The sequence below is a fragment of the Orbicella franksi genome, chromosome 11 (genome assembly GCF_964199315.1).
Source record: "Orbicella franksi chromosome 11, jaOrbFran1.1, whole genome shotgun sequence".
Lineage (NCBI taxonomy): Eukaryota > Metazoa > Cnidaria > Anthozoa > Scleractinia > Merulinidae > Orbicella > Orbicella franksi.
The window spans coordinates 16,040,641-16,063,903 of NC_138155.1; the positions used below are offsets into that span (position 1 = coordinate 16,040,641).

A 23,263-nucleotide genomic window follows, 5' to 3' on the forward strand; every position below is an offset into this window, starting at 1 on the left:
TTGCTGTTGTGATGAATTTCCAATTACGTCTCGGCTACTTAACCCAGAGATTCCAAAGCCAGCTAAGACTTCAAATCACAAAAGGGCGATTCTCCAATGGTCAGTCATCAAAGCCACATTCAAGAGATTGCCTCCAGTGTGCTGCTCAGTGTTGCAGTGCTGTAATCAAACAAGAAAATCTTCTAATATGCTGTCAACTTGCTGGAAAAATAATTCAAAAAAAAAAAGACAACATTTTGAAAACAGAGGGATCAATGATGTGGAGGCGTATGGAAATCTTCTCTGAAGAGTCCAGTCCCAAAATGGGTCCAAAAGTCTACAACACGGCGTATTCCCAGGTGGTCACCCAGCCAGGTACTGACGCCGCCCAACAGGACTTGACTTCGGTGATCGGACGAGAACCGGTACGTTCCCTGTGGTGTGGTCGTAGACGAAAGAAACAACTCAAACCTTGCCCAATTGCTTGGACTCTCTTTTAAGTCTCTTAGAAGGAAGGCCTTTAATTGCTGTTGTGATGAATTTCCAATTACGTCTCGGCTACTTAACCCAGAGATTCCAAAGCCAGCTAAGACTTCAAATCACAAAAGGGCGATTCTCCAATGGTCAGTCATCAAAGCCACATTCAAGAGATTGCCTCCAGTGTGCTGCTCAGTGTTGCAGTGCTGTAATCAAACAAGAAAATCTTCTAATATGCTGTCAACTTGCTGGAAAAATAATTCAAAAAAAAAAAGACAACATTTTGAAAACAGAGGGATCAATGATGTGGAGGCGTATGGAAATCTTCTCTGAAGAGTCCAGTCCCAAAATGGGTCCAAAAGTCTACAACACGGCGTATTCCCAGGTGGTCACCCAGCCAGGTACTGACGCCGCCCAACAGGACTTGACTTCGGTGATCGGACGAGAACCGGTACGTTCCCTGTGGTGTGGTCGTAGACGAAAGAAACAACTCAAACCTTGCCCAATTGCTTGGACTCTCTTTTAAGTCTCTTAGAAGGAAGGCCTTTAATTGCTGTTGTGATGAATTTCCAATTACGTCTCGGCTACTTAACCCAGAGATTCCAAAGCCAGCTAAGACTTCAAATCACAAAAGGGCGATTCTCCAATGGTCAGTCATCAAAGCCACATTCAAGAGATTGCCTCCAGTGTGCTGCTCAGTGTTGCAGTGCTGTAATCAAACAAGAAAATCTTCTAATATGCTGTCAACTTGCTGGAAAAATAATTCAAAAAAAAAAAGACAACATTTTGAAAACAGAGGGATCAATGATGTGGAGGCGTATGGAAATCTTCTCTGAAGAGTCCAGTCCCAAAATGGGTCCAAAAGTCTACAACACGGCGTATTCCCAGGTGGTCACCCAGCCAGGTACTGACGCCGCCCAACAGGACTTGACTTCGGTGATCGGACGAGAACCGGTACGTTCCCTGTGGTGTGGTCGTAGACGAAAGAAACAACTCAAACCTTGCCCAATTGCTTGGACTCTCTTTTAAGTCTCTTAGAAGGAAGGCCTTTAATTGCTGTTGTGATGAATTTCCAATTACGTCTCGGCTACTTAACCCAGAGATTCCAAAGCCAGCTAAGACTTCAAATCACAAAAGGGCGATTCTCCAATGGTCAGTCATCAAAGCCACATTCAAGAGATTGCCTCCAGTGTGCTGCTCAGTGTTGCAGTGCTGTAATCAAACAAGAAAATCTTCTAATATGCTGTCAACTTGCTGGAAAAATAATTCAAAAAAAAAAAGACAACATTTTGAAAACAGAGGGATCAATGATGTGGAGGCGTATGGAAATCTTCTCTGAAGAGTCCAGTCCCAAAATGGGTCCAAAAGTCTACAACACGGCGTATTCCCAGGTGGTCACCCAGCCAGGTACTGACGCCGCCCAACAGGACTTGACTTCGGTGATCGGACGAGAACCGGTACGTTCCCTGTGGTGTGGTCGTAGACGAAAGAAACAACTCAAACCTTGCCCAATTGCTTGGACTCTCTTTTAAGTCTCTTAGAAGGAAGGCCTTTAATTGCTGTTGTGATGAATTTCCAATTACGTCTCGGCTACTTAACCCAGAGATTCCAAAGCCAGCTAAGACTTCAAATCACAAAAGGGCGATTCTCCAATGGTCAGTCATCAAAGCCACATTCAAGAGATTGCCTCCAGTGTGCTGCTCAGTGTTGCAGTGCTGTAATCAAACAAGAAAATCTTCTAATATGCTGTCAACTTGCTGGAAAAATAATTCAAAAAAAAAAAGACAACATTTTGAAAACAGAGGGATCAATGATGTGGAGGCGTATGGAAATCTTCTCTGAAGAGTCCAGTCCCAAAATGGGTCCAAAAGTCTACAACACGGCGTATTCCCAGGTGGTCACCCAGCCAGGTACTGACGCCGCCCAACAGGACTTGACTTCGGTGATCGGACGAGAACCGGTACGTTCCCTGTGGTGTGGTCGTAGACGAAAGAAACAACTCAAACCTTGCCCAATTGCTTGGACTCTCTTTTAAGTCTCTTAGAAGGAAGGCCTTTAATTGCTGTTGTGATGAATTTCCAATTACGTCTCGGCTACTTAACCCAGAGATTCCAAAGCCAGCTAAGACTTCAAATCACAAAAGGGCGATTCTCCAATGGTCAGTCATCAAAGCCACATTCAAGAGATTGCCTCCAGTGTGCTGCTCAGTGTTGCAGTGCTGTAATCAAACAAGAAAATCTTCTAATATGCTGTCAACTTGCTGGAAAAATAATTCAAAAAAAAAAAGACAACATTTTGAAAACAGAGGGATCAATGATGTGGAGGCGTATGGAAATCTTCTCTGAAGAGTCCAGTCCCAAAATGGGTCCAAAAGTCTACAACACGGCGTATTCCCAGGTGGTCACCCAGCCAGGTACTGACGCCGCCCAACAGGACTTGACTTCGGTGATCGGACGAGAACCGGTACGTTCCCTGTGGTGTGGTCGTAGACGAAAGAAACAACTCAAACCTTGCCCAATTGCTTGGACTCTCTTTTAAGTCTCTTAGAAGGAAGGCCTTTAATTGCTGTTGTGATGAATTTCCAATTACGTCTCGGCTACTTAACCCAGAGATTCCAAAGCCAGCTAAGACTTCAAATCACAAAAGGGCGATTCTCCAATGGTCAGTCATCAAAGCCACATTCAAGAGATTGCCTCCAGTGTGCTGCTCAGTGTTGCAGTGCTGTAATCAAACAAGAAAATCTTCTAATATGCTGTCAACTTGCTGGAAAAATAATTCAAAAAAAAAAAGACAACATTTTGAAAACAGAGGGATCAATGATGTGGAGGCGTATGGAAATCTTCTCTGAAGAGTCCAGTCCCAAAATGGGTCCAAAAGTCTACAACACGGCGTATTCCCAGGTGGTCACCCAGCCAGGTACTGACGCCGCCCAACAGGACTTGACTTCGGTGATCGGACGAGAACCGGTACGTTCCCTGTGGTGTGGTCGTAGACGAAAGAAACAACTCAAACCTTGCCCAATTGCTTGGACTCTCTTTTAAGTCTCTTAGAAGGAAGGCCTTTAATTGCTGTTGTGATGAATTTCCAATTACGTCTCGGCTACTTAACCCAGAGATTCCAAAGCCAGCTAAGACTTCAAATCACAAAAGGGCGATTCTCCAATGGTCAGTCATCAAAGCCACATTCAAGAGATTGCCTCCAGTGTGCTGCTCAGTGTTGCAGTGCTGTAATCAAACAAGAAAATCTTCTAATATGCTGTCAACTTGCTGGAAAAATAATTCAAAAAAAAAAAGACAACATTTTGAAAACAGAGGGATCAATGATGTGGAGGCGTATGGAAATCTTCTCTGAAGAGTCCAGTCCCAAAATGGGTCCAAAAGTCTACAACACGGCGTATTCCCAGGTGGTCACCCAGCCAGGTACTGACGCCGCCCAACAGGACTTGACTTCGGTGATCGGACGAGAACCGGTACGTTCCCTGTGGTGTGGTCGTAGACGAAAGAAACAACTCAAACCTTGCCCAATTGCTTGGACTCTCTTTTAAGTCTCTTAGAAGGAAGGCCTTTAATTGCTGTTGTGATGAATTTCCAATTACGTCTCGGCTACTTAACCCAGAGATTCCAAAGCCAGCTAAGACTTCAAATCACAAAAGGGCGATTCTCCAATGGTCAGTCATCAAAGCCACATTCAAGAGATTGCCTCCAGTGTGCTGCTCAGTGTTGCAGTGCTGTAATCAAACAAGAAAATCTTCTAATATGCTGTCAACTTGCTGGAAAAATAATTCAAAAAAAAAAAGACAACATTTTGAAAACAGAGGGATCAATGATGTGGAGGCGTATGGAAATCTTCTCTGAAGAGTCCAGTCCCAAAATGGGTCCAAAAGTCTACAACACGGCGTATTCCCAGGTGGTCACCCAGCCAGGTACTGACGCCGCCCAACAGGACTTGACTTCGGTGATCGGACGAGAACCGGTACGTTCCCTGTGGTGTGGTCGTAGACGAAAGAAACAACTCAAACCTTGCCCAATTGCTTGGACTCTCTTTTAAGTCTCTTAGAAGGAAGGCCTTTAATTGCTGTTGTGATGAATTTCCAATTACGTCTCGGCTACTTAACCCAGAGATTCCAAAGCCAGCTAAGACTTCAAATCACAAAAGGGCGATTCTCCAATGGTCAGTCATCAAAGCCACATTCAAGAGATTGCCTCCAGTGTGCTGCTCAGTGTTGCAGTGCTGTAATCAAACAAGAAAATCTTCTAATATGCTGTCAACTTGCTGGAAAAATAATTCAAAAAAAAAAAGACAACATTTTGAAAACAGAGGGATCAATGATGTGGAGGCGTATGGAAATCTTCTCTGAAGAGTCCAGTCCCAAAATGGGTCCAAAAGTCTACAACACGGCGTATTCCCAGGTGGTCACCCAGCCAGGTACTGACGCCGCCCAACAGGACTTGACTTCGGTGATCGGACGAGAACCGGTACGTTCCCTGTGGTGTGGTCGTAGACGAAAGAAACAACTCAAACCTTGCCCAATTGCTTGGACTCTCTTTTAAGTCTCTTAGAAGGAAGGCCTTTAATTGCTGTTGTGATGAATTTCCAATTACGTCTCGGCTACTTAACCCAGAGATTCCAAAGCCAGCTAAGACTTCAAATCACAAAAGGGCGATTCTCCAATGGTCAGTCATCAAAGCCACATTCAAGAGATTGCCTCCAGTGTGCTGCTCAGTGTTGCAGTGCTGTAATCAAACAAGAAAATCTTCTAATATGCTGTCAACTTGCTGGAAAAATAATTCAAAAAAAAAAAGACAACATTTTGAAAACAGAGGGATCAATGATGTGGAGGCGTATGGAAATCTTCTCTGAAGAGTCCAGTCCCAAAATGGGTCCAAAAGTCTACAACACGGCGTATTCCCAGGTGGTCACCCAGCCAGGTACTGACGCCGCCCAACAGGACTTGACTTCGGTGATCGGACGAGAACCGGTACGTTCCCTGTGGTGTGGTCGTAGACGAAAGAAACAACTCAAACCTTGCCCAATTGCTTGGACTCTCTTTTAAGTCTCTTAGAAGGAAGGCCTTTAATTGCTGTTGTGATGAATTTCCAATTACGTCTCGGCTACTTAACCCAGAGATTCCAAAGCCAGCTAAGACTTCAAATCACAAAAGGGCGATTCTCCAATGGTCAGTCATCAAAGCCACATTCAAGAGATTGCCTCCAGTGTGCTGCTCAGTGTTGCAGTGCTGTAATCAAACAAGAAAATCTTCTAATATGCTGTCAACTTGCTGGAAAAATAATTCAAAAAAAAAAAGACAACATTTTGAAAACAGAGGGATCAATGATGTGGAGGCGTATGGAAATCTTCTCTGAAGAGTCCAGTCCCAAAATGGGTCCAAAAGTCTACAACACGGCGTATTCCCAGGTGGTCACCCAGCCAGGTACTGACGCCGCCCAACAGGACTTGACTTCGGTGATCGGACGAGAACCGGTACGTTCCCTGTGGTGTGGTCGTAGACGAAAGAAACAACTCAAACCTTGCCCAATTGCTTGGACTCTCTTTTAAGTCTCTTAGAAGGAAGGCCTTTAATTGCTGTTGTGATGAATTTCCAATTACGTCTCGGCTACTTAACCCAGAGATTCCAAAGCCAGCTAAGACTTCAAATCACAAAAGGGCGATTCTCCAATGGTCAGTCATCAAAGCCACATTCAAGAGATTGCCTCCAGTGTGCTGCTCAGTGTTGCAGTGCTGTAATCAAACAAGAAAATCTTCTAATATGCTGTCAACTTGCTGGAAAAATAATTCAAAAAAAAAAAGACAACATTTTGAAAACAGAGGGATCAATGATGTGGAGGCGTATGGAAATCTTCTCTGAAGAGTCCAGTCCCAAAATGGGTCCAAAAGTCTACAACACGGCGTATTCCCAGGTGGTCACCCAGCCAGGTACTGACGCCGCCCAACAGGACTTGACTTCGGTGATCGGACGAGAACCGGTACGTTCCCTGTGGTGTGGTCGTAGACGAAAGAAACAACTCAAACCTTGCCCAATTGCTTGGACTCTCTTTTAAGTCTCTTAGAAGGAAGGCCTTTAATTGCTGTTGTGATGAATTTCCAATTACGTCTCGGCTACTTAACCCAGAGATTCCAAAGCCAGCTAAGACTTCAAATCACAAAAGGGCGATTCTCCAATGGTCAGTCATCAAAGCCACATTCAAGAGATTGCCTCCAGTGTGCTGCTCAGTGTTGCAGTGCTGTAATCAAACAAGAAAATCTTCTAATATGCTGTCAACTTGCTGGAAAAATAATTCAAAAAAAAAAAGACAACATTTTGAAAACAGAGGGATCAATGATGTGGAGGCGTATGGAAATCTTCTCTGAAGAGTCCAGTCCCAAAATGGGTCCAAAAGTCTACAACACGGCGTATTCCCAGGTGGTCACCCAGCCAGGTACTGACGCCGCCCAACAGGACTTGACTTCGGTGATCGGACGAGAACCGGTACGTTCCCTGTGGTGTGGTCGTAGACGAAAGAAACAACTCAAACCTTGCCCAATTGCTTGGACTCTCTTTTAAGTCTCTTAGAAGGAAGGCCTTTAATTGCTGTTGTGATGAATTTCCAATTACGTCTCGGCTACTTAACCCAGAGATTCCAAAGCCAGCTAAGACTTCAAATCACAAAAGGGCGATTCTCCAATGGTCAGTCATCAAAGCCACATTCAAGAGATTGCCTCCAGTGTGCTGCTCAGTGTTGCAGTGCTGTAATCAAACAAGAAAATCTTCTAATATGCTGTCAACTTGCTGGAAAAATAATTCAAAAAAAAAAAGACAACATTTTGAAAACAGAGGGATCAATGATGTGGAGGCGTATGGAAATCTTCTCTGAAGAGTCCAGTCCCAAAATGGGTCCAAAAGTCTACAACACGGCGTATTCCCAGGTGGTCACCCAGCCAGGTACTGACGCCGCCCAACAGGACTTGACTTCGGTGATCGGACGAGAACCGGTACGTTCCCTGTGGTGTGGTCGTAGACGAAAGAAACAACTCAAACCTTGCCCAATTGCTTGGACTCTCTTTTAAGTCTCTTAGAAGGAAGGCCTTTAATTGCTGTTGTGATGAATTTCCAATTACGTCTCGGCTACTTAACCCAGAGATTCCAAAGCCAGCTAAGACTTCAAATCACAAAAGGGCGATTCTCCAATGGTCAGTCATCAAAGCCACATTCAAGAGATTGCCTCCAGTGTGCTGCTCAGTGTTGCAGTGCTGTAATCAAACAAGAAAATCTTCTAATATGCTGTCAACTTGCTGGAAAAATAATTCAAAAAAAAAAAGACAACATTTTGAAAACAGAGGGATCAATGATGTGGAGGCGTATGGAAATCTTCTCTGAAGAGTCCAGTCCCAAAATGGGTCCAAAAGTCTACAACACGGCGTATTCCCAGGTGGTCACCCAGCCAGGTACTGACGCCGCCCAACAGGACTTGACTTCGGTGATCGGACGAGAACCGGTACGTTCCCTGTGGTGTGGTCGCAGACGAAAGAAACAACTCAAACCTTGCCCAATTGCTTGGACTCTCTTTTAAGTCTCTTAGAAGGAAGGCCTTTAATTGCTGTTGTGATGAATTTCCAATTACGTCTCGGCTACTTAACCCAGAGATTCCAAAGCCAGCTAAGACTTCAAATCACAAAAGGGCGATTCTCCAATGGTCAGTCATCAAAGCCACATTCAAGAGATTGCCTCCAGTGTGCTGCTCAGTGTTGCAGTGCTGTAATCAAACAAGAAAATCTTCTAATATGCTGTCAACTTGCTGGAAAAATAATTCAAAAAAAAAAAGACAACATTTTGAAAACAGAGGGATCAATGATGTGGAGGCGTATGGAAATCTTCTCTGAAGAGTCCAGTCCCAAAATGGGTCCAAAAGTCTACAACACGGCGTATTCCCAGGTGGTCACCCAGCCAGGTACTGACGCCGCCCAACAGGACTTGACTTCGGTGATCGGACGAGAACCGGTACGTTCCCTGTGGTGTGGTCGTAGACGAAAGAAACAACTCAAACCTTGCCCAATTGCTTGGACTCTCTTTTAAGTCTCTTAGAAGGAAGGCCTTTAATTGCTGTTGTGATGAATTTCCAATTACGTCTCGGCTACTTAACCCAGAGATTCCAAAGCCAGCTAAGACTTCAAATCACAAAAGGGCGATTCTCCAATGGTCAGTCATCAAAGCCACATTCAAGAGATTGCCTCCAGTGTGCTGCTCAGTGTTGCAGTGCTGTAATCAAACAAGAAAATCTTCTAATATGCTGTCAACTTGCTGGAAAAATAATTCAAAAAAAAAAAGACAACATTTTGAAAACAGAGGGATCAATGATGTGGAGGCGTATGGAAATCTTCTCTGAAGAGTCCAGTCCCAAAATGGGTCCAAAAGTCTACAACACGGCGTATTCCCAGGTGGTCACCCAGCCAGGTACTGACGCCGCCCAACAGGACTTGACTTCGGTGATCGGACGAGAACCGGTACGTTCCCTGTGGTGTGGTCGTAGACGAAAGAAACAACTCAAACCTTGCCCAATTGCTTGGACTCTCTTTTAAGTCTCTTAGAAGGAAGGCCTTTAATTGCTGTTGTGATGAATTTCCAATTACGTCTCGGCTACTTAACCCAGAGATTCCAAAGCCAGCTAAGACTTCAAATCACAAAAGGGCGATTCTCCAATGGTCAGTCATCAAAGCCACATTCAAGAGATTGCCTCCAGTGTGCTGCTCAGTGTTGCAGTGCTGTAATCAAACAAGAAAATCTTCTAATATGCTGTCAACTTGCTGGAAAAATAATTCAAAAAAAAAAAGACAACATTTTGAAAACAGAGGGATCAATGATGTGGAGGCGTATGGAAATCTTCTCTGAAGAGTCCAGTCCCAAAATGGGTCCAAAAGTCTACAACACGGCGTATTCCCAGGTGGTCACCCAGCCAGGTACTGACGCCGCCCAACAGGACTTGACTTCGGTGATCGGACGAGAACCGGTACGTTCCCTGTGGTGTGGTCGTAGACGAAAGAAACAACTCAAACCTTGCCCAATTGCTTGGACTCTCTTTTAAGTCTCTTAGAAGGAAGGCCTTTAATTGCTGTTGTGATGAATTTCCAATTACGTCTCGGCTACTTAACCCAGAGATTCCAAAGCCAGCTAAGACTTCAAATCACAAAAGGGCGATTCTCCAATGGTCAGTCATCAAAGCCACATTCAAGAGATTGCCTCCAGTGTGCTGCTCAGTGTTGCAGTGCTGTAATCAAACAAGAAAATCTTCTAATATGCTGTCAACTTGCTGGAAAAATAATTCAAAAAAAAAAAGACAACATTTTGAAAACAGAGGGATCAATGATGTGGAGGCGTATGGAAATCTTCTCTGAAGAGTCCAGTCCCAAAATGGGTCCAAAAGTCTACAACACGGCGTATTCCCAGGTGGTCACCCAGCCAGGTACTGACGCCGCCCAACAGGACTTGACTTCGGTGATCGGACGAGAACCGGTACGTTCCCTGTGGTGTGGTCGTAGACGAAAGAAACAACTCAAACCTTGCCCAATTGCTTGGACTCTCTTTTAAGTCTCTTAGAAGGAAGGCCTTTAATTGCTGTTGTGATGAATTTCCAATTACGTCTCGGCTACTTAACCCAGAGATTCCAAAGCCAGCTAAGACTTCAAATCACAAAAGGGCGATTCTCCAATGGTCAGTCATCAAAGCCACATTCAAGAGATTGCCTCCAGTGTGCTGCTCAGTGTTGCAGTGCTGTAATCAAACAAGAAAATCTTCTAATATGCTGTCAACTTGCTGGAAAAATAATTCAAAAAAAAAAAAGACAACATTTTGCAAACAGAGGGATCAATGATGTGGAGGCGTATGGAAATCTTCTCTGAAGAGTCCAGTCCCAAAATGGGTCCAAAAGTCTACAACACGGCGTATTCCCAGGTGGTCACCCAGCCAGGTACTGACGCCGCCCAACAGGACTTGACTTCGGTGATCGGACGAGAACCGGTACGTTCCCTGTGGTGTGGTCGTAGACGAAAGAAACAACTCAAACCTTGCCCAATTGCTTGGACTCTCTTTTAAGTCTCTTAGAAGGAAGGCCTTTAATTGCTGTTGTGATGAATTTCCAATTACGTCTCGGCTACTTAACCCAGAGATTCCAAAGCCAGCTAAGACTTCAAATCACAAAAGGGCGATTCTCCAATGGTCAGTCATCAAAGCCACATTCAAGAGATTGCCTCCAGTGTGCTGCTCAGTGTTGCAGTGCTGTAATCAAACAAGAAAATCTTCTAATATGCTGTCAACTTGCTGGAAAAATAATTCAAAAAAAAAAAGACAACATTTTGAAAACAGAGGGATCAATGATGTGGAGGCGTATGGAAATCTTCTCTGAAGAGTCCAGTCCCAAAATGGGTCCAAAAGTCTACAACACGGCGTATTCCCAGGTGGTCACCCAGCCAGGTACTGACGCCGCCCAACAGGACTTGACTTCGGTGATCGGACGAGAACCGGTACGTTCCCTGTGGTGTGGTCGTAGACGAAAGAAACAACTCAAACCTTGCCCAATTGCTTGGACTCTCTTTTAAGTCTCTTAGAAGGAAGGCCTTTAATTGCTGTTGTGATGAATTTCCAATTACGTCTCGGCTACTTAACCCAGAGATTCCAAAGCCAGCTAAGACTTCAAATCACAAAAGGGCGATTCTCCAATGGTCAGTCATCAAAGCCACATTCAAGAGATTGCCTCCAGTGTGCTGCTCAGTGTTGCAGTGCTGTAATCAAACAAGAAAATCTTCTAATATGCTGTCAACTTGCTGGAAAAATAATTCAAAAAAAAAAAGACAACATTTTGAAAACAGAGGGATCAATGATGTGGAGGCGTATGGAAATCTTCTCTGAAGAGTCCAGTCCCAAAATGGGTCCAAAAGTCTACAACACGGCGTATTCCCAGGTGGTCACCCAGCCAGGTACTGACGCCGCCCAACAGGACTTGACTTCGGTGATCGGACGAGAACCGGTACGTTCCCTGTGGTGTGGTCGTAGACGAAAGAAACAACTCAAACCTTGCCCAATTGCTTGGACTCTCTTTTAAGTCTCTTAGAAGGAAGGCCTTTAATTGCTGTTGTGATGAATTTCCAATTACGTCTCGGCTACTTAACCCAGAGATTCCAAAGCCAGCTAAGACTTCAAATCACAAAAGGGCGATTCTCCAATGGTCAGTCATCAAAGCCACATTCAAGAGATTGCCTCCAGTGTGCTGCTCAGTGTTGCAGTGCTGTAATCAAACAAGAAAATCTTCTAATATGCTGTCAACTTGCTGGAAAAATAATTCAAAAAAAAAAAGACAACATTTTGAAAACAGAGGGATCAATGATGTGGAGGCGTATGGAAATCTTCTCTGAAGAGTCCAGTCCCAAAATGGGTCCAAAAGTCTACAACACGGCGTATTCCCAGGTGGTCACCCAGCCAGGTACTGACGCCGCCCAACAGGACTTGACTTCGGTGATCGGACGAGAACCGGTACGTTCCCTGTGGTGTGGTCGTAGACGAAAGAAACAACTCAAACCTTGCCCAATTGCTTGGACTCTCTTTTAAGTCTCTTAGAAGGAAGGCCTTTAATTGCTGTTGTGATGAATTTCCAATTACGTCTCGGCTACTTAACCCAGAGATTCCAAAGCCAGCTAAGACTTCAAATCACAAAAGGGCGATTCTCCAATGGTCAGTCATCAAAGCCACATTCAAGAGATTGCCTCCAGTGTGCTGCTCAGTGTTGCAGTGCTGTAATCAAACAAGAAAATCTTCTAATATGCTGTCAACTTGCTGGAAAAATAATTCAAAAAAAAAAAGACAACATTTTGAAAACAGAGGGATCAATGATGTGGAGGCGTATGGAAATCTTCTCTGAAGAGTCCAGTCCCAAAATGGGTCCAAAAGTCTACAACACGGCGTATTCCCAGGTGGTCACCCAGCCAGGTACTGACGCCGCCCAACAGGACTTGACTTCGGTGATCGGACGAGAACCGGTACGTTCCCTGTGGTGTGGTCGTAGACGAAAGAAACAACTCAAACCTTGCCCAATTGCTTGGACTCTCTTTTAAGTCTCTTAGAAGGAAGGCCTTTAATTGCTGTTGTGATGAATTTCCAATTACGTCTCGGCTACTTAACCCAGAGATTCCAAAGCCAGCTAAGACTTCAAATCACAAAAGGGCGATTCTCCAATGGTCAGTCATCAAAGCCACATTCAAGAGATTGCCTCCAGTGTGCTGCTCAGTGTTGCAGTGCTGTAATCAAACAAGAAAATCTTCTAATATGCTGTCAACTTGCTGGAAAAATAATTCAAAAAAAAAAAGACAACATTTTGAAAACAGAGGGATCAATGATGTGGAGGCGTATGGAAATCTTCTCTGAAGAGTCCAGTCCCAAAATGGGTCCAAAAGTCTACAACACGGCGTATTCCCAGGTGGTCACCCAGCCAGGTACTGACGCCGCCCAACAGGACTTGACTTCGGTGATCGGACGAGAACCGGTACGTTCCCTGTGGTGTGGTCGTAGACGAAAGAAACAACTCAAACCTTGCCCAATTGCTTGGACTCTCTTTTAAGTCTCTTAGAAGGAAGGCCTTTAATTGCTGTTGTGATGAATTTCCAATTACGTCTCGGCTACTTAACCCAGAGATTCCAAAGCCAGCTAAGACTTCAAATCACAAAAGGGCGATTCTCCAATGGTCAGTCATCAAAGCCACATTCAAGAGATTGCCTCCAGTGTGCTGCTCAGTGTTGCAGTGCTGTAATCAAACAAGAAAATCTTCTAATATGCTGTCAACTTGCTGGAAAAATAATTCAAAAAAAAAAAGACAACATTTTGAAAACAGAGGGATCAATGATGTGGAGGCGTATGGAAATCTTCTCTGAAGAGTCCAGTCCCAAAATGGGTCCAAAAGTCTACAACACGGCGTATTCCCAGGTGGTCACCCAGCCAGGTACTGACGCCGCCCAACAGGACTTGACTTCGGTGATCGGACGAGAACCGGTACGTTCCCTGTGGTGTGGTCGTAGACGAAAGAAACAACTCAAACCTTGCCCAATTGCTTGGACTCTCTTTTAAGTCTCTTAGAAGGAAGGCCTTTAATTGCTGTTGTGATGAATTTCCAATTACGTCTCGGCTACTTAACCCAGAGATTCCAAAGCCAGCTAAGACTTCAAATCACAAAAGGGCGATTCTCCAATGGTCAGTCATCAAAGCCACATTCAAGAGATTGCCTCCAGTGTGCTGCTCAGTGTTGCAGTGCTGTAATCAAACAAGAAAATCTTCTAATATGCTGTCAACTTGCTGGAAAAATAATTCAAAAAAAAAAAGACAACATTTTGAAAACAGAGGGATCAATGATGTGGAGGCGTATGGAAATCTTCTCTGAAGAGTCCAGTCCCAAAATGGGTCCAAAAGTCTACAACACGGCGTATTCCCAGGTGGTCACCCAGCCAGGTACTGACGCCGCCCAACAGGACTTGACTTCGGTGATCGGACGAGAACCGGTACGTTCCCTGTGGTGTGGTCGTAGACGAAAGAAACAACTCAAACCTTGCCCAATTGCTTGGACTCTCTTTTAAGTCTCTTAGAAGGAAGGCCTTTAATTGCTGTTGTGATGAATTTCCAATTACGTCTCGGCTACTTAACCCAGAGATTCCAAAGCCAGCTAAGACTTCAAATCACAAAAGGGCGATTCTCCAATGGTCAGTCATCAAAGCCACATTCAAGAGATTGCCTCCAGTGTGCTGCTCAGTGTTGCAGTGCTGTAATCAAACAAGAAAATCTTCTAATATGCTGTCAACTTGCTGGAAAAATAATTCAAAAAAAAAAAGACAACATTTTGAAAACAGAGGGATCAATGATGTGGAGGCGTATGGAAATCTTCTCTGAAGAGTCCAGTCCCAAAATGGGTCCAAAAGTCTACAACACGGCGTATTCCCAGGTGGTCACCCAGCCAGGTACTGACGCCGCCCAACAGGACTTGACTTCGGTGATCGGACGAGAACCGGTACGTTCCCTGTGGTGTGGTCGTAGACGAAAGAAACAACTCAAACCTTGCCCAATTGCTTGGACTCTCTTTTAAGTCTCTTAGAAGGAAGGCCTTTAATTGCTGTTGTGATGAATTTCCAATTACGTCTCGGCTACTTAACCCAGAGATTCCAAAGCCAGCTAAGACTTCAAATCACAAAAGGGCGATTCTCCAATGGTCAGTCATCAAAGCCACATTCAAGAGATTGCCTCCAGTGTGCTGCTCAGTGTTGCAGTGCTGTAATCAAACAAGAAAATCTTCTAATATGCTGTCAACTTGCTGGAAAAATAATTCAAAAAAAAAAAGACAACATTTTGAAAACAGAGGGATCAATGATGTGGAGGCGTATGGAAATCTTCTCTGAAGAGTCCAGTCCCAAAATGGGTCCAAAAGTCTACAACACGGCGTATTCCCAGGTGGTCACCCAGCCAGGTACTGACGCCGCCCAACAGGACTTGACTTCGGTGATCGGACGAGAACCGGTACGTTCCCTGTGGTGTGGTCGTAGACGAAAGAAACAACTCAAACCTTGCCCAATTGCTTGGACTCTCTTTTAAGTCTCTTAGAAGGAAGGCCTTTAATTGCTGTTGTGATGAATTTCCAATTACGTCTCGGCTACTTAACCCAGAGATTCCAAAGCCAGCTAAGACTTCAAATCACAAAAGGGCGATTCTCCAATGGTCAGTCATCAAAGCCACATTCAAGAGATTGCCTCCAGTGTGCTGCTCAGTGTTGCAGTGCTGTAATCAAACAAGAAAATCTTCTAATATGCTGTCAACTTGCTGGAAAAATAATTCAAAAAAAAAAAGACAACATTTTGAAAACAGAGGGATCAATGATGTGGAGGCGTATGGAAATCTTCTCTGAAGAGTCCAGTCCCAAAATGGGTCCAAAAGTCTACAACACGGCGTATTCCCAGGTGGTCACCCAGCCAGGTACTGACGCCGCCCAACAGGACTTGACTTCGGTGATCGGACGAGAACCGGTACGTTCCCTGTGGTGTGGTCGTAGACGAAAGAAACAACTCAAACCTTGCCCAATTGCTTGGACTCTCTTTTAAGTCTCTTAGAAGGAAGGCCTTTAATTGCTGTTGTGATGAATTTCCAATTACGTCTCGGCTACTTAACCCAGAGATTCCAAAGCCAGCTAAGACTTCAAATCACAAAAGGGCGATTCTCCAATGGTCAGTCATCAAAGCCACATTCAAGAGATTGCCTCCAGTGTGCTGCTCAGTGTTGCAGTGCTGTAATCAAACAAGAAAATCTTCTAATATGCTGTCAACTTGCTGGAAAAATAATTCAAAAAAAAAAAGACAACATTTTGAAAACAGAGGGATCAATGATGTGGAGGCGTATGGAAATCTTCTCTGAAGAGTCCAGTCCCAAAATGGGTCCAAAAGTCTACAACACGGCGTATTCCCAGGTGGTCACCCAGCCAGGTACTGACGCCGCCCAACAGGACTTGACTTCGGTGATCGGACGAGAACCGGTACGTTCCCTGTGGTGTGGTCGTAGACGAAAGAAACAACTCAAACCTTGCCCAATTGCTTGGACTCTCTTTTAAGTCTCTTAGAAGGAAGGCCTTTAATTGCTGTTGTGATGAATTTCCAATTACGTCTCGGCTACTTAACCCAGAGATTCCAAAGCCAGCTAAGACTTCAAATCACAAAAGGGCGATTCTCCAATGGTCAGTCATCAAAGCCACATTCAAGAGATTGCCTCCAGTGTGCTGCTCAGTGTTGCAGTGCTGTAATCAAACAAGAAAATCTTCTAATATGCTGTCAACTTGCTGGAAAAATAATTCAAAAAAAAAAAGACAACATTTTGAAAACAGAGGGATCAATGATGTGGAGGCGTATGGAAATCTTCTCTGAAGAGTCCAGTCCCAAAATGGGTCCAAAAGTCTACAACACGGCGTATTCCCAGGTGGTCACCCAGCCAGGTACTGACGCCGCCCAACAGGACTTGACTTCGGTGATCGGACGAGAACCGGTACGTTCCCTGTGGTGTGGTCGTAGACGAAAGAAACAACTCAAACCTTGCCCAATTGCTTGGACTCTCTTTTAAGTCTCTTAGAAGGAAGGCCTTTAATTGCTGTTGTGATGAATTTCCAATTACGTCTCGGCTACTTAACCCAGAGATTCCAAAGCCAGCTAAGACTTCAAATCACAAAAGGGCGATTCTCCAATGGTCAGTCATCAAAGCCACATTCAAGAGATTGCCTCCAGTGTGCTGCTCAGTGTTGCAGTGCTGTAATCAAACAAGAAAATCTTCTAATATGCTGTCAACTTGCTGGAAAAATAATTCAAAAAAAAAAAGACAACATTTTGAAAACAGAGGGATCAATGATGTGGAGGCGTATGGAAATCTTCTCTGAAGAGTCCAGTCCCAAAATGGGTCCAAAAGTCTACAACACGGCGTATTCCCAGGTGGTCACCCAGCCAGGTACTGACGCCGCCCAACAGGACTTGACTTCGGTGATCGGACGAGAACCGGTACGTTCCCTGTGGTGTGGTCGTAGACGAAAGAAACAACTCAAACCTTGCCCAATTGCTTGGACTCTCTTTTAAGTCTCTTAGAAGGAAGGCCTTTAATTGCTGTTGTGATGAATTTCCAATTACGTCTCGGCTACTTAACCCAGAGATTCCAAAGCCAGCTAAGACTTCAAATCACAAAAGGGCGATTCTCCAATGGTCAGTCATCAAAGCCACATTCAAGAGATTGCCTCCAGTGTGCTGCTCAGTGTTGCAGTGCTGTAATCAAACAAGAAAATCTTCTAATATGCTGTCAACTTGCTGGAAAAATAATTCAAAAAAAAAAAGACAACATTTTGAAAACAGAGGGATCAATGATGTGGAGGCGTATGGAAATCTTCTCTGAAGAGTCCAGTCCCAAAATGGGTCCAAAAGTCTACAACACGGCGTATTCCCAGGTGGTCACCCAGCCAGGTACTGACGCCGCCCAACAGGACTTGACTTCGGTGATCGGACGAGAACCGGTACGTTCCCTGTGGTGTGGTCGTAGACGAAAGAAACAACTCAAACCTTGCCCAATTGCTTGGACTCTCTTTTAAGTCTCTTAGAAGGAAGGCCTTTAATTGCTGTTGTGATGAATTTCCAATTACGTCTCGGCTACTTAACCCAGAGATTCCAAAGCCAGCTAAGACTTCAAATCACAAAAGGGCGATTCTCCAATGGTCAGTCATCAAAGCCACATTCAAGAGATTGCCTCCAGTGTGCTGCTCAGTGTTGCAGTGCTGTAATCAAACAAGAAAATCTTCTAATATGCTGTCAACTTGCTGGAAAAATAATTCAAAAAAAAAAAGACAACATTTTGAAAACAGAGGGATCAATGATGTGGAGGCGTATGGAAATCTTCTCTGAAGAGTCCAGTCCCAAAATGGGTCCAAAAGTCTACAACACGGCGTATTCCCAGGTGGTCACCCAGCCAGGTACTGACGCCGCCCAACAGGACTTGACTTCGGTGATCGGACGAGAACCGGTACGTTCCCTGTGGTGTGGTCGTAGACGAAAGAAACAACTCAAACCTTGCCCAATTGCTTGGACTCTCTTTTAAGTCTCTTAGAAGGAAGGCCTTTAATTGCTGTTGTGATGAATTTCCAATTACGTCTCGGCTACTTAACCCAGAGATTCCAAAGCCAGCTAAGACTTCAAATCACAAAAGGGCGATTCTCCAATGGTCAGTCATCAAAGCCACATTCAAGAGATTGCCTCCAGTGTGCTGCTCAGTGTTGCAGTGCTGTAATCAAACAAGAAAATCTTCTAATATGCTGTCAACTTGCTGGAAAAATAATTCAAAAAAAAAAAGACAACATTTTGAAAACAGAGGGATCAATGATGTGGAGGCGTATGGAAATCTTCTCTGAAGAGTCCAGTCCCAAAATGGGTCCAAAAGTCTACAACACGGCGTATTCCCAGGTGGTCACCCAGCCAGGTACTGACGCCGCCCAACAGGACTTGACTTCGGTGATCGGACGAGAACCGGTACGTTCCCTGTGGTGTGGTCGCAGACGAAAGAAACAACTCAAACCTTGCCCAATTGCTTGGACTCTCTTTTAAGTCTCTTAGAAGGAAGGCCTTTAATTGCTGTTGTGATGAATTTCCAATTACGTCTCGGCTACTTAACCCAGAGATTCCAAAGCCAGCTAAGACTTCAAATCACAAAAGGGCGATTCTCCAATGGTCAGTCATCAAAGCCACATTCAAGAGATTGCCTCCAGTGTGCTGCTCAGTGTTGCAGTGCTGTAATCAAACAAGAAAATCTTCTAATATGCTGTCAACTTGCTGGAAAAATAATTCAAAAAAAAAAAGACAACATTTTGAAAACAGAGGGATCAATGATGTGGAGGCGTATGGAAATCTTCTCTGAAGAGTCCAGTCCCAAAATGGGTCCAAAAGTCTACAACACGGCGTATTCCCAGGTGGTCACCCAGCCAGGTACTGACGCCGCCCAACAGGACTTGACTTCGGTGATCGGACGAGAACCGGTACGTTCCCTGTGGTGTGGTCGTAGACGAAAGAAACAACTCAAACCTTGCCCAATTGCTTGGACTCTCTTTTAAGTCTCTTAGAAGGAAGGCCTTTAATTGCTGTTGTGATGAATTTCCAATTACGTCTCGGCTACTTAACCCAGAGATTCCAAAGCCAGCTAAGACTTCAAATCACAAAAGGGCGATTCTCCAATGGTCAGTCATCAAAGCCACATTCAAGAGATTGCCTCCAGTGTGCTGCTCAGTGTTGCAGTGCTGTAATCAAACAAGAAAATCTTCTAATATGCTGTCAACTTGCTGGAAAAATAATTCAAAAAAAAAAAGACAACATTTTGAAAACAGAGGGATCAATGATGTGGAGGCGTATGGAAATCTTCTCTGAAGAGTCCAGTCCCAAAATGGGTCCAAAAGTCTACAACACGGCGTATTCCCAGGTGGTCACCCAGCCAGGTACTGACGCCGCCCAACAGGACTTGACTTCGGTGATCGGACGAGAACCGGTACGTTCCCTGTGGTGTGGTCGTAGACGAAAGAAACAACTCAAACCTTGCCCAATTGCTTGGACTCTCTTTTAAGTCTCTTAGAAGGAAGGCCTTTAATTGCTGTTGTGATGAATTTCCAATTACGTCTCGGCTACTTAACCCAGAGATTCCAAAGCCAGCTAAGACTTCAAATCACAAAAGGGCGATTCTCCAATGGTCAGTCATCAAAGCCACATTCAAGAGATTGCCTCCAGTGTGCTGCTCAGTGTTGCAGTGCTGTAATCAAACAAGAAAATCTTCTAATATGCTGTCAACTTGCTGGAAAAATAATTCAAAAAAAAAAAGACAACATTTTGAAAACAGAGGGATCAATGATGTGGAGGCGTATGGAAATCTTCTCTGAAGAGTCCAGTCCCAAAATGGGTCCAAAAGTCTACAACACGGCGTATTCCCAGGTGGTCACCCAGCCAGGTACTGACGCCGCCCAACAGGACTTGACTTCGGTGATCGGACGAGAACCGGTACGTTCCCTGTGGTGTGGTCGTAGACGAAAGAAACAACTCAAACCTTGCCCAATTGCTTGGACTCTCTTTTAAGTCTCTTAGAAGGAAGGCCTTTAATTGCTGTTGTGATGAATTTCCAATTACGTCTCGGCTACTTAACCCAGAGATTCCAAAGCCAGCTAAGACTTCAAATCACAAAAGGGCGATTCTCCAATGGTCAGTCATCAAAGCCACATTCAAGAGATTGCCTCCAGTGTGCTGCTCAGTGTTGCAGTGCTGTAATCAAACAAGAAAATCTTCTAATATGCTGTCAACTTGCTGGAAAAATAATTCAAAAAAAAAAAGACAACATTTTGAAAACAGAGGGATCAATGATGTGGAGGCGTATGGAAATCTTCTCTGAAGAGTCCAGTCCCAAAATGGGTCCAAAAGTCTACAACACGGCGTATTCCCAGGTGGTCACCCAGCCAGGTACTGACGCCGCCCAACAGGACTTGACTTCGGTGATCGGACGAGAACCGGTACGTTCCCTGTGGTGTGGTCGTAGACGAAAGAAACAACTCAAACCTTGCCCAATTGCTTGGACTCTCTTTTAAGTCTCTTAGAAGGAAGGCCTTTAATTGCTGTTGTGATGAATTTCCAATTACGTCTCGGCTACTTAACCCAGAGATTCCAAAGCCAGCTAAGACTTCAAATCACAAAAGGGCGATTCTCCAATGGTCAGTCATCAAAGCCACATTCAAGAGATTGCCTCCAGTGTGCTGCTCAGTGTTGCAGTGCTGTAATCAAACAAGAAAATCTTCTAATATGCTGTCAACTTGCTGGAAAAATAATTCAAAAAAAAAAAAGACAACATTTTGCAAACAGAGGGATCAATGATGTGGAGGCGTATGGAAATCTTCTCTGAAGAGTCCAGTCCCAAAATGGGTCCAAAAGTCTACAACACGGCGTATTCCCAGGTGGTCACCCAGCCAGGTACTGACGCCGCCCAACAGGACTTGACTTCGGTGATCGGACGAGAACCGGTACGTTCCCTGTGGTGTGGTCGTAGACGAAAGAAACAACTCAAACCTTGCCCAATTGCTTGGACTCTCTTTTAAGTCTCTTAGAAGGAAGGCCTTTAATTGCTGTTGTGATGAATTTCCAATTACGTCTCGGCTACTTAACCCAGAGATTCCAAAGCCAGCTAAGACTTCAAATCACAAAAGGGCGATTCTCCAATGGTCAGTCATCAAAGCCACATTCAAGAGATTGCCTCCAGTGTGCTGCTCAGTGTTGCAGTGCTGTAATCAAACAAGAAAATCTTCTAATATGCTGTCAACTTGCTGGAAAAATAATTCAAAAAAAAAAAGACAACATTTTGAAAACAGAGGGATCAATGATGTGGAGGCGTATGGAAATCTTCTCTGAAGAGTCCAGTCCCAAAATGGGTCCAAAAGTCTACAACACGGCGTATTCCCAGGTGGTCACCCAGCCAGGTACTGACGCCGCCCAACAGGACTTGACTTCGGTGATCGGACGAGAACCGGTACGTTCCCTGTGGTGTGGTCGTAGACGAAAGAAACAACTCAAACCTTGCCCAATTGCTTGGACTCTCTTTTAAGTCTCTTAGAAGGAAGGCCTTTAATTGCTGTTGTGATGAATTTCCAATTACGTCTCGGCTACTTAACCCAGAGATTCCAAAGCCAGCTAAGACTTCAAATCACAAAAGGGCGATTCTCCAATGGTCAGTCATCAAAGCCACATTCAAGAGATTGCCTCCAGTGTGCTGCTCAGTGTTGCAGTGCTGTAATCAAACAAGAAAATCTTCTAATATGCTGTCAACTTGCTGGAAAAATAATTCAAAAAAAAAAAGACAACATTTTGAAAACAGAGGGATCAATGATGTGGAGGCGTATGGAAATCTTCTCTGAAGAGTCCAGTCCCAAAATGGGTCCAAAAGTCTACAACACGGCGTATTCCCAGGTGGTCACCCAGCCAGGTACTGACGCCGCCCAACAGGACTTGACTTCGGTGATCGGACGAGAACCGGTACGTTCCCTGTGGTGTGGTCGTAGACGAAAGAAACAACTCAAACCTTGCCCAATTGCTTGGACTCTCTTTTAAGTCTCTTAGAAGGAAGGCCTTTAATTGCTGTTGTGATGAATTTCCAATTACGTCTCGGCTACTTAACCCAGAGATTCCAAAGCCAGCTAAGACTTCAAATCACAAAAGGGCGATTCTCCAATGGTCAGTCATCAAAGCCACATTCAAGAGATTGCCTCCAGTGTGCTGCTCAGTGTTGCAGTGCTGTAATCAAACAAGAAAATCTTCTAATATGCTGTCAACTTGCTGGAAAAATAATTCAAAAAAAAAAAGACAACATTTTGAAAACAGAGGGATCAATGATGTGGAGGCGTATGGAAATCTTCTCTGAAGAGTCCAGTCCCAAAATGGGTCCAAAAGTCTACAACACGGCGTATTCCCAGGTGGTCACCCAGCCAGGTACTGACGCCGCCCAACAGGACTTGACTTCGGTGATCGGACGAGAACCGGTACGTTCCCTGTGGTGTGGTCGTAGACGAAAGAAACAACTCAAACCTTGCCCAATTGCTTGGACTCTCTTTTAAGTCTCTTAGAAGGAAGGCCTTTAATTGCTGTTGTGATGAATTTCCAATTACGTCTCGGCTACTTAACCCAGAGATTCCAAAGCCAGCTAAGACTTCAAATCACAAAAGGGCGATTCTCCAATGGTCAGTCATCAAAGCCACATTCAAGAGATTGCCTCCAGTGTGCTGCTCAGTGTTGCAGTGCTGTAATCAAACAAGAAAATCTTCTAATATGCTGTCAACTTGCTGGAAAAATAATTCAAAAAAAAAAAGACAACATTTTGAAAACAGAGGGATCAATGATGTGGAGGCGTATGGAAATCTTCTCTGAAGAGTCCAGTCCCAAAATGGGTCCAAAAGTCTACAACACGGCGTATTCCCAGGTGGTCACCCAGCCAGGTACTGACGCCGCCCAACAGGACTTGACTTCGGTGATCGGACGAGAACCGGTACGTTCCCTGTGGTGTGGTCGTAGACGAAAGAAACAACTCAAACCTTGCCCAATTGCTTGGACTCTCTTTTAAGTCTCTTAGAAGGAAGGCCTTTAATTGCTGTTGTGATGAATTTCCAATTACGTCTCGGCTACTTAACCCAGAGATTCCAAAGCCAGCTAAGACTTCAAATCACAAAAGGGCGATTCTCCAATGGTCAGTCATCAAAGCCACATTCAA

The 23,263-nt window shown here is 44.5% G+C and overlaps 46 non-coding genes across 46 annotated transcripts; all 46 read right to left on the bottom strand.

Annotated features, from left to right (window-relative positions):
* Positions 1-313: 313 nt before the first annotated feature.
* On the bottom strand, positions 314-432 carry LOC145461304 (5S ribosomal RNA). Its single transcript, XR_014040446.1, has one exon. It is a non-coding gene; the product is annotated as a 5S ribosomal RNA (ribosomal RNA).
* A 384-nt stretch (positions 433-816) lies between these two features.
* LOC145461306 (5S ribosomal RNA) lies at positions 817-935 on the bottom strand. Its single transcript, XR_014040448.1, has one exon. It is a non-coding gene; the product is annotated as a 5S ribosomal RNA (ribosomal RNA).
* Positions 936-1,319: 384 nt separating this feature from the next.
* On the bottom strand, positions 1,320-1,438 carry LOC145461307 (5S ribosomal RNA). The gene has a single exon (XR_014040449.1). It is a non-coding gene; the product is annotated as a 5S ribosomal RNA (ribosomal RNA).
* Positions 1,439-1,822: 384 nt separating this feature from the next.
* LOC145461308 (5S ribosomal RNA) lies at positions 1,823-1,941 on the bottom strand. The gene has a single exon (XR_014040450.1). It is a non-coding gene; the product is annotated as a 5S ribosomal RNA (ribosomal RNA).
* Positions 1,942-2,325: 384 nt separating this feature from the next.
* LOC145461309 (5S ribosomal RNA) lies at positions 2,326-2,444 on the bottom strand. Its single transcript, XR_014040451.1, has one exon. It is a non-coding gene; the product is annotated as a 5S ribosomal RNA (ribosomal RNA).
* Positions 2,445-2,828: 384 nt separating this feature from the next.
* Positions 2,829-2,947, bottom strand: LOC145461310 (5S ribosomal RNA). The gene has a single exon (XR_014040452.1). It is a non-coding gene; the product is annotated as a 5S ribosomal RNA (ribosomal RNA).
* A 384-nt stretch (positions 2,948-3,331) lies between these two features.
* Positions 3,332-3,450, bottom strand: LOC145461311 (5S ribosomal RNA). The gene has a single exon (XR_014040453.1). It is a non-coding gene; the product is annotated as a 5S ribosomal RNA (ribosomal RNA).
* Positions 3,451-3,834: 384 nt separating this feature from the next.
* LOC145461312 (5S ribosomal RNA) lies at positions 3,835-3,953 on the bottom strand. The gene has a single exon (XR_014040454.1). It is a non-coding gene; the product is annotated as a 5S ribosomal RNA (ribosomal RNA).
* Positions 3,954-4,337: 384 nt separating this feature from the next.
* LOC145461313 (5S ribosomal RNA) lies at positions 4,338-4,456 on the bottom strand. Its single transcript, XR_014040455.1, has one exon. It is a non-coding gene; the product is annotated as a 5S ribosomal RNA (ribosomal RNA).
* A 384-nt stretch (positions 4,457-4,840) lies between these two features.
* Positions 4,841-4,959, bottom strand: LOC145461314 (5S ribosomal RNA). The gene has a single exon (XR_014040456.1). It is a non-coding gene; the product is annotated as a 5S ribosomal RNA (ribosomal RNA).
* Positions 4,960-5,343: 384 nt separating this feature from the next.
* Positions 5,344-5,462, bottom strand: LOC145461315 (5S ribosomal RNA). The gene has a single exon (XR_014040457.1). It is a non-coding gene; the product is annotated as a 5S ribosomal RNA (ribosomal RNA).
* Positions 5,463-5,846: 384 nt separating this feature from the next.
* Positions 5,847-5,965, bottom strand: LOC145461317 (5S ribosomal RNA). The gene has a single exon (XR_014040459.1). It is a non-coding gene; the product is annotated as a 5S ribosomal RNA (ribosomal RNA).
* Positions 5,966-6,349: 384 nt separating this feature from the next.
* LOC145461318 (5S ribosomal RNA) lies at positions 6,350-6,468 on the bottom strand. The gene has a single exon (XR_014040460.1). It is a non-coding gene; the product is annotated as a 5S ribosomal RNA (ribosomal RNA).
* Positions 6,469-6,852: 384 nt separating this feature from the next.
* On the bottom strand, positions 6,853-6,971 carry LOC145461319 (5S ribosomal RNA). Its single transcript, XR_014040461.1, has one exon. It is a non-coding gene; the product is annotated as a 5S ribosomal RNA (ribosomal RNA).
* A 384-nt stretch (positions 6,972-7,355) lies between these two features.
* LOC145461320 (5S ribosomal RNA) lies at positions 7,356-7,474 on the bottom strand. Its single transcript, XR_014040462.1, has one exon. It is a non-coding gene; the product is annotated as a 5S ribosomal RNA (ribosomal RNA).
* A 384-nt stretch (positions 7,475-7,858) lies between these two features.
* Positions 7,859-7,977, bottom strand: LOC145461543 (5S ribosomal RNA). Its single transcript, XR_014040674.1, has one exon. It is a non-coding gene; the product is annotated as a 5S ribosomal RNA (ribosomal RNA).
* Positions 7,978-8,361: 384 nt separating this feature from the next.
* Positions 8,362-8,480, bottom strand: LOC145461321 (5S ribosomal RNA). Its single transcript, XR_014040463.1, has one exon. It is a non-coding gene; the product is annotated as a 5S ribosomal RNA (ribosomal RNA).
* A 384-nt stretch (positions 8,481-8,864) lies between these two features.
* Positions 8,865-8,983, bottom strand: LOC145461322 (5S ribosomal RNA). The gene has a single exon (XR_014040464.1). It is a non-coding gene; the product is annotated as a 5S ribosomal RNA (ribosomal RNA).
* Positions 8,984-9,367: 384 nt separating this feature from the next.
* Positions 9,368-9,486, bottom strand: LOC145461323 (5S ribosomal RNA). Its single transcript, XR_014040465.1, has one exon. It is a non-coding gene; the product is annotated as a 5S ribosomal RNA (ribosomal RNA).
* A 384-nt stretch (positions 9,487-9,870) lies between these two features.
* LOC145461324 (5S ribosomal RNA) lies at positions 9,871-9,989 on the bottom strand. Its single transcript, XR_014040466.1, has one exon. It is a non-coding gene; the product is annotated as a 5S ribosomal RNA (ribosomal RNA).
* Positions 9,990-10,374: 385 nt separating this feature from the next.
* On the bottom strand, positions 10,375-10,493 carry LOC145461325 (5S ribosomal RNA). Its single transcript, XR_014040467.1, has one exon. It is a non-coding gene; the product is annotated as a 5S ribosomal RNA (ribosomal RNA).
* A 384-nt stretch (positions 10,494-10,877) lies between these two features.
* On the bottom strand, positions 10,878-10,996 carry LOC145461327 (5S ribosomal RNA). Its single transcript, XR_014040468.1, has one exon. It is a non-coding gene; the product is annotated as a 5S ribosomal RNA (ribosomal RNA).
* Positions 10,997-11,380: 384 nt separating this feature from the next.
* LOC145461329 (5S ribosomal RNA) lies at positions 11,381-11,499 on the bottom strand. Its single transcript, XR_014040470.1, has one exon. It is a non-coding gene; the product is annotated as a 5S ribosomal RNA (ribosomal RNA).
* A 384-nt stretch (positions 11,500-11,883) lies between these two features.
* LOC145461330 (5S ribosomal RNA) lies at positions 11,884-12,002 on the bottom strand. The gene has a single exon (XR_014040471.1). It is a non-coding gene; the product is annotated as a 5S ribosomal RNA (ribosomal RNA).
* A 384-nt stretch (positions 12,003-12,386) lies between these two features.
* Positions 12,387-12,505, bottom strand: LOC145461331 (5S ribosomal RNA). Its single transcript, XR_014040472.1, has one exon. It is a non-coding gene; the product is annotated as a 5S ribosomal RNA (ribosomal RNA).
* Positions 12,506-12,889: 384 nt separating this feature from the next.
* On the bottom strand, positions 12,890-13,008 carry LOC145461332 (5S ribosomal RNA). Its single transcript, XR_014040473.1, has one exon. It is a non-coding gene; the product is annotated as a 5S ribosomal RNA (ribosomal RNA).
* Positions 13,009-13,392: 384 nt separating this feature from the next.
* LOC145461333 (5S ribosomal RNA) lies at positions 13,393-13,511 on the bottom strand. The gene has a single exon (XR_014040474.1). It is a non-coding gene; the product is annotated as a 5S ribosomal RNA (ribosomal RNA).
* Positions 13,512-13,895: 384 nt separating this feature from the next.
* Positions 13,896-14,014, bottom strand: LOC145461334 (5S ribosomal RNA). Its single transcript, XR_014040475.1, has one exon. It is a non-coding gene; the product is annotated as a 5S ribosomal RNA (ribosomal RNA).
* A 384-nt stretch (positions 14,015-14,398) lies between these two features.
* On the bottom strand, positions 14,399-14,517 carry LOC145461335 (5S ribosomal RNA). Its single transcript, XR_014040476.1, has one exon. It is a non-coding gene; the product is annotated as a 5S ribosomal RNA (ribosomal RNA).
* Positions 14,518-14,901: 384 nt separating this feature from the next.
* LOC145461336 (5S ribosomal RNA) lies at positions 14,902-15,020 on the bottom strand. Its single transcript, XR_014040477.1, has one exon. It is a non-coding gene; the product is annotated as a 5S ribosomal RNA (ribosomal RNA).
* A 384-nt stretch (positions 15,021-15,404) lies between these two features.
* On the bottom strand, positions 15,405-15,523 carry LOC145461337 (5S ribosomal RNA). The gene has a single exon (XR_014040478.1). It is a non-coding gene; the product is annotated as a 5S ribosomal RNA (ribosomal RNA).
* A 384-nt stretch (positions 15,524-15,907) lies between these two features.
* LOC145461338 (5S ribosomal RNA) lies at positions 15,908-16,026 on the bottom strand. The gene has a single exon (XR_014040479.1). It is a non-coding gene; the product is annotated as a 5S ribosomal RNA (ribosomal RNA).
* A 384-nt stretch (positions 16,027-16,410) lies between these two features.
* LOC145461340 (5S ribosomal RNA) lies at positions 16,411-16,529 on the bottom strand. The gene has a single exon (XR_014040481.1). It is a non-coding gene; the product is annotated as a 5S ribosomal RNA (ribosomal RNA).
* A 384-nt stretch (positions 16,530-16,913) lies between these two features.
* Positions 16,914-17,032, bottom strand: LOC145461341 (5S ribosomal RNA). Its single transcript, XR_014040482.1, has one exon. It is a non-coding gene; the product is annotated as a 5S ribosomal RNA (ribosomal RNA).
* A 384-nt stretch (positions 17,033-17,416) lies between these two features.
* On the bottom strand, positions 17,417-17,535 carry LOC145461343 (5S ribosomal RNA). The gene has a single exon (XR_014040483.1). It is a non-coding gene; the product is annotated as a 5S ribosomal RNA (ribosomal RNA).
* Positions 17,536-17,919: 384 nt separating this feature from the next.
* On the bottom strand, positions 17,920-18,038 carry LOC145461344 (5S ribosomal RNA). The gene has a single exon (XR_014040484.1). It is a non-coding gene; the product is annotated as a 5S ribosomal RNA (ribosomal RNA).
* Positions 18,039-18,422: 384 nt separating this feature from the next.
* Positions 18,423-18,541, bottom strand: LOC145461544 (5S ribosomal RNA). The gene has a single exon (XR_014040675.1). It is a non-coding gene; the product is annotated as a 5S ribosomal RNA (ribosomal RNA).
* A 384-nt stretch (positions 18,542-18,925) lies between these two features.
* On the bottom strand, positions 18,926-19,044 carry LOC145461345 (5S ribosomal RNA). Its single transcript, XR_014040485.1, has one exon. It is a non-coding gene; the product is annotated as a 5S ribosomal RNA (ribosomal RNA).
* Positions 19,045-19,428: 384 nt separating this feature from the next.
* Positions 19,429-19,547, bottom strand: LOC145461346 (5S ribosomal RNA). The gene has a single exon (XR_014040486.1). It is a non-coding gene; the product is annotated as a 5S ribosomal RNA (ribosomal RNA).
* A 384-nt stretch (positions 19,548-19,931) lies between these two features.
* Positions 19,932-20,050, bottom strand: LOC145461347 (5S ribosomal RNA). Its single transcript, XR_014040487.1, has one exon. It is a non-coding gene; the product is annotated as a 5S ribosomal RNA (ribosomal RNA).
* Positions 20,051-20,434: 384 nt separating this feature from the next.
* LOC145461348 (5S ribosomal RNA) lies at positions 20,435-20,553 on the bottom strand. The gene has a single exon (XR_014040488.1). It is a non-coding gene; the product is annotated as a 5S ribosomal RNA (ribosomal RNA).
* A 385-nt stretch (positions 20,554-20,938) lies between these two features.
* Positions 20,939-21,057, bottom strand: LOC145461349 (5S ribosomal RNA). The gene has a single exon (XR_014040489.1). It is a non-coding gene; the product is annotated as a 5S ribosomal RNA (ribosomal RNA).
* A 384-nt stretch (positions 21,058-21,441) lies between these two features.
* Positions 21,442-21,560, bottom strand: LOC145461350 (5S ribosomal RNA). The gene has a single exon (XR_014040490.1). It is a non-coding gene; the product is annotated as a 5S ribosomal RNA (ribosomal RNA).
* Positions 21,561-21,944: 384 nt separating this feature from the next.
* Positions 21,945-22,063, bottom strand: LOC145461352 (5S ribosomal RNA). The gene has a single exon (XR_014040492.1). It is a non-coding gene; the product is annotated as a 5S ribosomal RNA (ribosomal RNA).
* A 384-nt stretch (positions 22,064-22,447) lies between these two features.
* Positions 22,448-22,566, bottom strand: LOC145461353 (5S ribosomal RNA). Its single transcript, XR_014040493.1, has one exon. It is a non-coding gene; the product is annotated as a 5S ribosomal RNA (ribosomal RNA).
* Positions 22,567-22,950: 384 nt separating this feature from the next.
* On the bottom strand, positions 22,951-23,069 carry LOC145461354 (5S ribosomal RNA). Its single transcript, XR_014040494.1, has one exon. It is a non-coding gene; the product is annotated as a 5S ribosomal RNA (ribosomal RNA).
* Positions 23,070-23,263: the final 194 nt, after the last annotated feature.